Consider the following 8,904-nt stretch of genomic DNA (forward strand, 5'->3'; position numbering starts at 1 on the left):
ATTTAGAATGGGACTCATAAACTCTCACTGCACAGTATAAGTCTGTGGGCTGATGTAAGCAGACACACGTACACAGCCTGAAAGTCTTGAGTGCGCGTGAACATCCGTGCATGTACACGTGCACGCACATGCACGCGCACACATTCATATCCACACATGAACATTTGATAAGTACTCTTACTTCACTAAAACACTCTTTGTCATAACTGTCCCATTCATCTCACAAACACACACGCACGCACGCACACACGCACACACACGCTCACGCGCTCACGCACGCATGCACATACGTTTCTTGTCAATCACAATACAGCTTTTTATGCATGGAGCGCCACTCCCACAGCGCATACATCAGCGAAAGCAATGAGATTTGCATACAGCATTTTCATTTTCCAATATGAGCGCGCGTTTTCACTTGCACACGCGCGCACGGCTGAGGCACAGGTACGTGAGTGTATATTCCTGTATGTGCACGCACACACACAACAAATAGACTCACACGAACTCATGCCACAAGCACATACGTCATCTCGAAGCAAAATCATTAGTTGTTCTTTAGCGCCACATGGTGGATTAGGGCTGTCAACACTCTAAACTCCAATTTTTGATTTTCACGGTTTAGTAGACCCGTCACACAATGTACTCATCGGGTATTCATTGAAAATGCACGAAAACACACCAGGTTTACAGTAAGTCCAAAATCATGCTGTATAATGGGAGTCAATGGGACAAAAAATGGCAAAATACATCCTGCGTAGTTAAAACAATGAAACCAGCTAACTCATGCAGGACTCATTTTAAAAATGACAGCATGGTGCCATTTTGAACTTCGGCATGTTCTGACCATCTGGGTGAAAGTTCAGCTCCCTCGTGTTATTTTTTTATGCTTTGGCTTTGATGTAAAATTCTTTGATCTGAAATATCCAAGAAATGGTCAAATACCGCAGGAGGGTTAAACCGGTGGACGAGTGAGGCATCATCCAGTGTGAATGTGCGCGTATGTGTCGACACGTGTCTCGCAGATGAGCCGTGACTGAAGAAGCTGTGTGTGCGAAAGAGGTTGTCCTTGGTGAGTAGGACAACTCATACTTACCTGGCAGGGGAGATACCATGATCAAGAAGGTGGTTCACCCAGGGTGAGGCTCAGCCATTGCACTCTGGCTGTGCTGACCCCTGCGAATTCCCCAAATGTGGGAATCTCGCCTGCACAATTTCTGGTAGTGGGGGACTGCGTTCGCGCTGTCCCCTGATAACTTTGTCAAAATCAACACACCTGTCAATTTCTTCATCTTCTTCTTCTTCATGATGCGCATTGTAGGATACATCTGTCAGATAGTAATTGTGGCATAACCATTTTGTCAAACAGACCCTCAGGCCCCGCCGGATGCCCATTTTTTGGGCCGGGGGGTGGTTGGTGTCGGCTGACAAATTTTTAAAAAATAGCTGGACTAAGCAAGTGGCTTTTAGTCGGGCCCACTAATCGGCCCTCATGGGTGTGACGTGCTCGCGGGGCGGCGGAATTCAATCTCAGCCTACTCGGTGAAAGGCTTCTTTTGAGGCTTCTTTCTACTCCCGCGTCAACGCGAGCGACAACTGATGTTATAGGGATTGTGGTATTGCCCCTCAGCACCGCCGCCTCCTCTTGTAATAGTATGCCCCAGTTGTAGGTGGGAGGCGCGGGTTACGTGATGTGAAAATAAGGAAACACAAACACGCTTGAACGCACGTTGTTGTTGCACGTCTCTTCTTACACAAACAAATAACACATTGATTAACATGACTAACGCATTGTGAAATACGCCATAGCCAAGCAGTTGTGTATAGTGGTTTGCTGGAATGCTTTTATTTTGAAGGAGGGGAAGTGTGGAAGATAAATAAGTAACTTGACTACGACTTCTGGCTGCTGTTTGACCCAAATAATTATACGATAAATCGAGCCCGGGGCTCGCAATGCAAGTAAGCACACGCACGTTGGCTAAGTACTACTGGCGAGATTGAAGCGTGTCCACAGCGGGTTCAAATTGTAAATTAGTCAGCTAATGATCTTTAAAAAGCCTCTGCCGTTAGAGCATTTCTCCCGCGGAGATGTCAATTGTGGATGCTTTGTTTTTTGGTCGGAGGGCGGAACGGGGCCGACAATGTTTATGAATATGGCCGAGGGGTCGCGGCCGTAAGGGTACCCAAGTCAAGGGTGGAGGGTCGCGGCCGGACAGACAAAAAATGGTCCAATGTCCAGCTCTGGTAAACTCTCAATACGCATTTGTGGATGCTCAATAGGCATTTGTGACTTCATGTTACGCATTTGTGACTGTGTTTACGGATATGATTTTTTTGACACATTTGTGGATTGAAATGCGCATTTGTAAATGGTTTTGCTTCAATAATGACCCCATAGATTGGCCAGTACCATTCAAACCCGAGCATCGACAATTCTGGTTGGCTAATACGTCTATCACTCAAACACCAAAGGGGAGGAAAAAAATACATTTTTGAATATAAAATGACACTTTCTTGCGATTGGATTATTGCGCCAGGTCAAACCTCGACGTCGATTAAATTTCGATTTATCGTGCAGCCCTAAACTTATCATTGGGTTCGGCGCAAGCAAAATTAGTGTCCACCAGACATGTCCACGACACGTGTATTGCTGCTTTGCTATTGGACACTTTGGGCCACATAACCCAAAGTACCCAGCAATTGCTCAGCTTTCGTTTCATTTGCAGGCGGGCAAAAACAACACAGTTGCACTAGTCATTACCTAAAATGCGTGTAGTTGTTGTTTGGGCTGTAAATGTGTTTGTTATGGCTATTTGACGTTTGTCACCGTCACTGTAGCTCATCCGGTCAGGAATGAAGTGGACCCCTGTGCCGATATGTAGTTATCGCTTCTCGGCCTTTTGGCTAAGTCTGCGATCACCTCCTTTGGTTGTGTGTTCTACGCCTGTTGTGGCAAAGAGCTAATTCACAGGGGGATATATTGTCCTAACGGTTTGTGTTGAAAATCGCTTTTTTTCTTAGGTCGGGTGCTGACGGTAAGTTGTTTGTTTTCCTTTAATTTTGTGGTCCTCCCACCATGTCGGCCACTTATGCCGGCATGCGGAGGTACCACAGTGTACGCTTCACCTTTAAGGACACTGGTGGAGGGACCCCGGGGATGTCCAGGTTGGACTTCTCCAGGAAATATGTCCAACAGACCTTAAAGTTTAAAGCTAATGAGCTTAATTGTATAATAACTTTGCCGTTTAGTAAAGGATTTGATGTTAGCTTTAATTCTGCTGCAAACCTTCGAGAATTTTGGACCCGGTTTGAAAATGTAAAAGCCCAGTTTTCTGTGTTTAACGTTGAGAAACTGACTGATAATGCTGCCAAAACAGTTATTGTCAGAATGTTCAATGAGACAGTTAACGCAGACGACATTTGTTTTTGGCTGGGTAGATATTGCGCGGTAAAAGGTCAGGCTGTGAAGGTGAGGGATGCGGACGGCATTTGGAATTGCGCTTGGCGGGTACCCATCCAGCAATGGCAGGACCCTCAGGGCTTCCAGGGCCTGAAACATCTCCCATCCATGATAGTCTTGGGCGAAAACCGAGGCTACATCCACTACCAAGGTCAACCCAAGCTCTGCCACAAATGTGGTGAGCACGGGCACCTGGCAGAAGCATGTGAGCAAATCATTTGTGGGAAATGTAGAGTAATTGGGCATACTTTTGAAGAATGTACCAATGGCAGAAAGTGCAATCTCTGTGGGGAATCAAACCACCTCTACAGAAATTGTCCAAAATCATTTGCCAACAAAGTGAAGGCCGGAAAAGAAATGGGACAGCTTAATGGAAATGAAGGCAACAAACAAATTGAAAGTCATCAGAAAAATTCAAATCTCCCTCCAAAACCTGTTATTGGAGTAGAGGAAACCGGTGAGGAGGGGGAGGGGTGTGTATCGGCTCCACAGCTTAATGGAAATGAAAGCAACAAACAAATTGGAAGTCATCAGGAAAATTCAAATCTCCCTCCAAAACCTGTCATTGGAGTAGAGGAAACAGGTGAGGAGGGGGAGGGGCATGTATTGGCTCCACCAACAGGGAGCTCAGAAGAAAGTGGCATGTTGCAAGACCCGCCCACAAGCGAATCAAGTGAAGCCATCTTACAGCAGACTGACAGTGAGGACACTCAGATCCCTTGTGCACAAAAATCCAAAAGGCTAGCATCTGAAAGGTCTTCTGAGTCCCCTTTGACTTTAGAGAAGAGGGGAAAGCTTTGGAGCTCAGACAGTGAGGTGGATGAGCCCAGAGTTTTCCCCTGCAGCACACCAAATGAGCTCTCCTTTTTAAATATTAAATTGCAATCAACGCCCAAAAGTCACAATACCATGAATTTAAGGTTGCGTGAGAAACCATCACCAAAAGTTTCTCGGAGAAATGATCATGTACCCAACTCTCCTGCCGTACATATGAAGGAGGAACTGCAGTCTCGAGAAATAACTTAATGGACAGGTTTTAATACTCCCTTTTGTGTTTTAATTTTAAATCATACCTGCAACTCTCACATTCTCAACTATAAATGTTAGAAGTGTGAAATCAAGGATTAGAGCCCAGAACGTCTTGTCCTTTTTAAAAACTATTAAGTCTGATGTGTTTTTAATCCAAGAATGTGGTCTACCTTTTTTAAGAAATTGCAAACAGTGGGAGGAAATGTGGCCACACCCATCATTATGGAGTGGCTCAAATGAAAATCGAAATGACGGGGTGGCCATTTTAATAAACAATTCCCAAATTGAGGTTAAAAGGAGCACGGTGGTGGAAAATGGACGAGCACTGTTCGCACACCTAACATTTATAGGACAGGATTTTAACCTTTTAAATATTTATGGGTCTAATGATAAACATGATAGGTATGAACTTTTAGAAAACCTGCAGCCCCACATGCTAGGTCGCGCACCATTAATTATAGGAGGGGATTTTAATTGTGTTTTAAATATAAGGGATAGAAAGGGAGCTGGGGAGGATTTTAAAGTGGACAAAACATCTGTTTTACTGAATGACATGTGTCGGGTTTTTAAATTAGTCGATTGTTTTAAAACCATGCATCCAAGAGAGGAGGGCTTCACGTGGTTCAGTAGTGATAGCACCAGAGCCTCTCGCATAGACTACATATTTACACGTGATTGGCCACCGACGGATGCTAGATTAACGCCTGTTTTCTTCTCAGACCACCTAGTACTGTCATGTACTCTTTCACCGCCTTCTGGTGTCACCATTGGAGGAGGACTGTGGAAGATGAACTGCTCCCTGCTGGAGGATGAGGCCTTGGTTGCTAAATACAGGGAGCAGTACAAGGACTGGCAAACACTTCAAGACTTGTACGAATCGAGGGCACAGTGGTGGGAAATGATAAAGCTAAGAACTCAGAGCTTTTTTAAAAGAGCAGGTAAGGAAAAAAGAAGGAAGGAAATGAAACACATGCTGGGCCTGCAAAACAGACTACAAAGGTATTTTAATTTATCACAAAAGGGCATTAATTTTAATGAGGAAATTAAACAGGTCAAAAAGGAACTGAGACTTCTAGCAAATATCAAAAGTAGAGGCGTAATATTAAGGAGCAAAGAAAAAGAAATAGAGGAAGGAGAAAAATGTACCAGGTATTTCTTCAAAAAAATTATGAGCAAGGGTGGGGGTATCTTCAAGCTGCAAAAAGGAAATGGAGTGATAACGGAAATTAGCAGTGAAATAAACCAGGAAGTCGAAACTTACTACCAGAGACTGTATGACAAGAAAGATACTCAATTAGAGACAATGTCAGAAGTATTACATTTCATTGAGAAAACCGTGACTGACAAAGTGTTATTAACTCAAGATTTTACCCGAGAGGAAATAAATAAATGTGTAAGACAATTCAAAAAAGCAAAGTCTCCAGGAGAGGACGGCCTCTGCCTTGAGTTCTATTTGACCTTTTGGGACTTGTTGGCACCAGATTTAATCACTGTTTTTAATGAGTTGGACAAAACAAGACGACTACCAGATAGCTTCAGAGTAGGGATAGTCGCACTATTGCACAAAAAGGGAGACAAGACTGACCTTGGTAACTGGCGACCCATTACGCTTTTAAATGTTGATTGCAAACTTTTTAGTAAACTTTTAGCTATGCGTTTGTCTGTCTTACTGGACGAATTGATCGACCCTGATCAAACCTGTGCCATAGCGGGTAGGAAGATCACAGACAGCCTCACGCTGATCCGTGACACAATTTGCTACACAAGAGACAGAAATATGCGGTTAGTAATCTTAAACTTGGACTTTGAGAAGGCCTTCGACCGAGTTTCACATCAATACCTCTTTAGGCTATTGAAAAAATTGGGTCTTCCCCAAAGGTTTATAGGGTGGGTGGAACTGCTGTATCAGAACATTAGCAGCAAATTCATGGTTAATGGGAATTTGACAAAAGCAGTCCAGATTAACTCAGGTGTGCGTCAAGGCTGTCCCTTATCTGCTCTCCTCTATGTTTTATGCATAGAACCACTGGCACAGATTTTGAGACGGGACAAAATGATTAAGGGGGTGAGTATCCCTGGGGGTGGAGGACTTACAACAAAGTGCATCTTGTACATGGACGATTTTAACATCCTGTGTTCAGATCTTTTATCTGTGACAAGGGCCTTGGACTTGACTGACTGGTACGGAAGGGCCTCTGGGTCAAAACTCAATAGAGCTAAGACCCAAGCACAATTTTATGGACCGTGGACCGCGACAGAAAAGACAGGACTACCCCTGACACTGATACAAACGGACCAGAGAATACTTGGGATCAAATTTGGCAAAGATGGGGGCGGGGAAACAAACTGGGGTGACGTGATAGGGAAAGTGAGAAAAAGACTTGGTTTTTGGGGGCTGAGAGACCTGACTATAGAGGGGAAAGTTTTAATTATAAAAGCTGTTATTCTACCCTTGCTTTTATTGACCAGTTCTGTTTTTACCCCAACAAGAAATGTGCTTTTAGATTTGGACCGCGCCTTCTTTCATTTTATCTGGGGCTCCAAGTGGGAGAGACTGAAAAGAGACACCATGAAGAAAACCAAGGAAAATGGAGGAAAAGGAGTGCCGGACCTCCATCTCTTCTTGGGGAGCCAATATGTAGCCCTGCACCTGAGAAATGCGCTTGAACCATCAAGTGCCCAGAAGAGTCAAGCAATGACACGTTTCTGGATGGGTTCATACCTCCGGAAACTAAAATTAATACCGACTGATCATAAAATCCCTGTGTCTTTTAATCTGCCACCATTTTATTCTTTTATCAGGAATTTTTTAAGAAAGTTTGAGTTGGAAAAAGAAGAGTGTCATGTTTTAAAAAATCACAGATCTCTTATCTCTGTTGTGCAGAAGCGGGAAGCAGTGAGTCCAGTTCCCGGCCTCGCATTTGGTGAGCCCACAACGGTTTGGCGCAATGTCAACCATCCTGCCCTCTCAAACAGACTTCGGGACCTGTCATGGATGGTGGCCCATGAAATTCTCCCGGTGAGGTCCGTTATGCACTCCCGAGGAATGTCAGCGTCTTCAAATTGCCCCCGACCTGGTTGTGGCGCCCACGAGTCGGTGAGGCACCTCCTCTGGGAGTGCAGTGCTGCTGTAGACCTGTGGGCGACAGCCGGCCACCTACAATTCCCGGACTTGCCAGCAAGGGAGGCATTAAACGCACAGCTTGTGCTCTATGGGGTGAGCCAGTTGGAAAACACTAAAGAACACTTTGAAAAGCAGTGGCTCACCCTCGCCGCCATCAAAGACGCCATCTGGACCTCCAGAAACTTGCTGGTAAGGAGACACAGACAGACCCCCCCTGTGGCTGTGCTCCGAATGGCCGCAGCTACCCTGACAGCTGCTGGCGGCAGGCCAAGGACGCAGCCACCAAGAAGAGTCGTCTGTGCCCACCCGGAGGAGGGAACCGAAGCTACACATAAAAGGTCTTGGCAGCGACGGTCTGGTTCACCGGGAGAGACTGCTGAAAAGGAACAAGAGGGGTGAGGAACTCCTATGGGCGCCCTGAGAGGACCGGAGGAATGCTGTTTGAAAGGGTAGGATGAGGTCCCAATTACTAAGGACACTACGCTTCTGTACAACAGGCTCGATATGTTCTATCTAATCTGTCTTTTAAATTTCAGTATATTATGCATAGTTTACCTGGTATTATTAAGGTTAACATGATGACTTTTAAGCTAACAAGGATATTGTTTGAACATGTTGTTTTGTGAATAGAGCTGTGCTCCATATTGGAGAGATGTGACTAACATTTGTCCATTGTAACAATAAAACTTGTTCAAAAGAAAAAATCTGTTCTTATCAGTTTAATATCTGATACGTCTCCTATCTGGGGACTACATATTAAATTGATTTTTGGAACTGGGAGATGGAAAAGGGGCTTGCTCCGTCCACTCCATGCATTGACCTGGTATTGCAGTATCTCCAGGAATGGTGCACTCCCTCTGCTGGTTAACGACAAGCATTAAACTTGGTCTGACGTTTCACGGTGGTGTTTCGGTCATTGCAGCCAATACTCATGATTACAAATGCCCCATGTCGCAGTATCCTAAGAAGTGAAGGCAAGACTTCTGATGTTGAAAGTTTGCAATATCATTTCAGAAGGATATAGTTTAGTATTTTATTTTAATCTTTTTCCCTTTCAAGATAGAAAAACAATTAAAAGAATACAAAGTCATAGTTTTATCAAGAAAGACCTTTGTTTCCCACCATAAGAAAACATTGTCTTGCTCTGCCCACGCTACTCCAAAAAGAGCTAAAGTAAACAAGGATATTTGTCATACTTCAAATTTTATTAAAATGCTGTTACACCACTCGATGTCAGCAGCGTAAAATTATGTTCCTGACCACACAAAGAAACAGGAAGTGAAGCATGGGGGCT

General features: G+C 44.4%; 2 non-coding genes across 2 annotated transcripts; both read left to right on the top strand.

Annotated features, from left to right (window-relative positions):
• Positions 1-1,085: 1,085 nt before the first annotated feature.
• Positions 1,086-1,249, top strand: LOC147145231 (U1 spliceosomal RNA). Its single transcript, XR_015087595.1, has one exon. It is a non-coding gene; the product is annotated as a U1 spliceosomal RNA (small nuclear RNA).
• A 7,032-nt stretch (positions 1,250-8,281) lies between these two features.
• On the top strand, positions 8,282-8,467 carry LOC147145232 (U2 spliceosomal RNA). The gene has a single exon (XR_015087638.1). It is a non-coding gene; the product is annotated as a U2 spliceosomal RNA (small nuclear RNA).
• Positions 8,468-8,904: the final 437 nt, after the last annotated feature.

The sequence above is a fragment of the Filicampus tigris genome, chromosome 7, assembly GCF_054856515.1.
Source record: "Filicampus tigris isolate MCC_2025a chromosome 7, RoL_Ftig_1.0, whole genome shotgun sequence".
Taxonomy (NCBI): Eukaryota; Metazoa; Chordata; class Actinopteri; order Syngnathiformes; family Syngnathidae; genus Filicampus; species Filicampus tigris.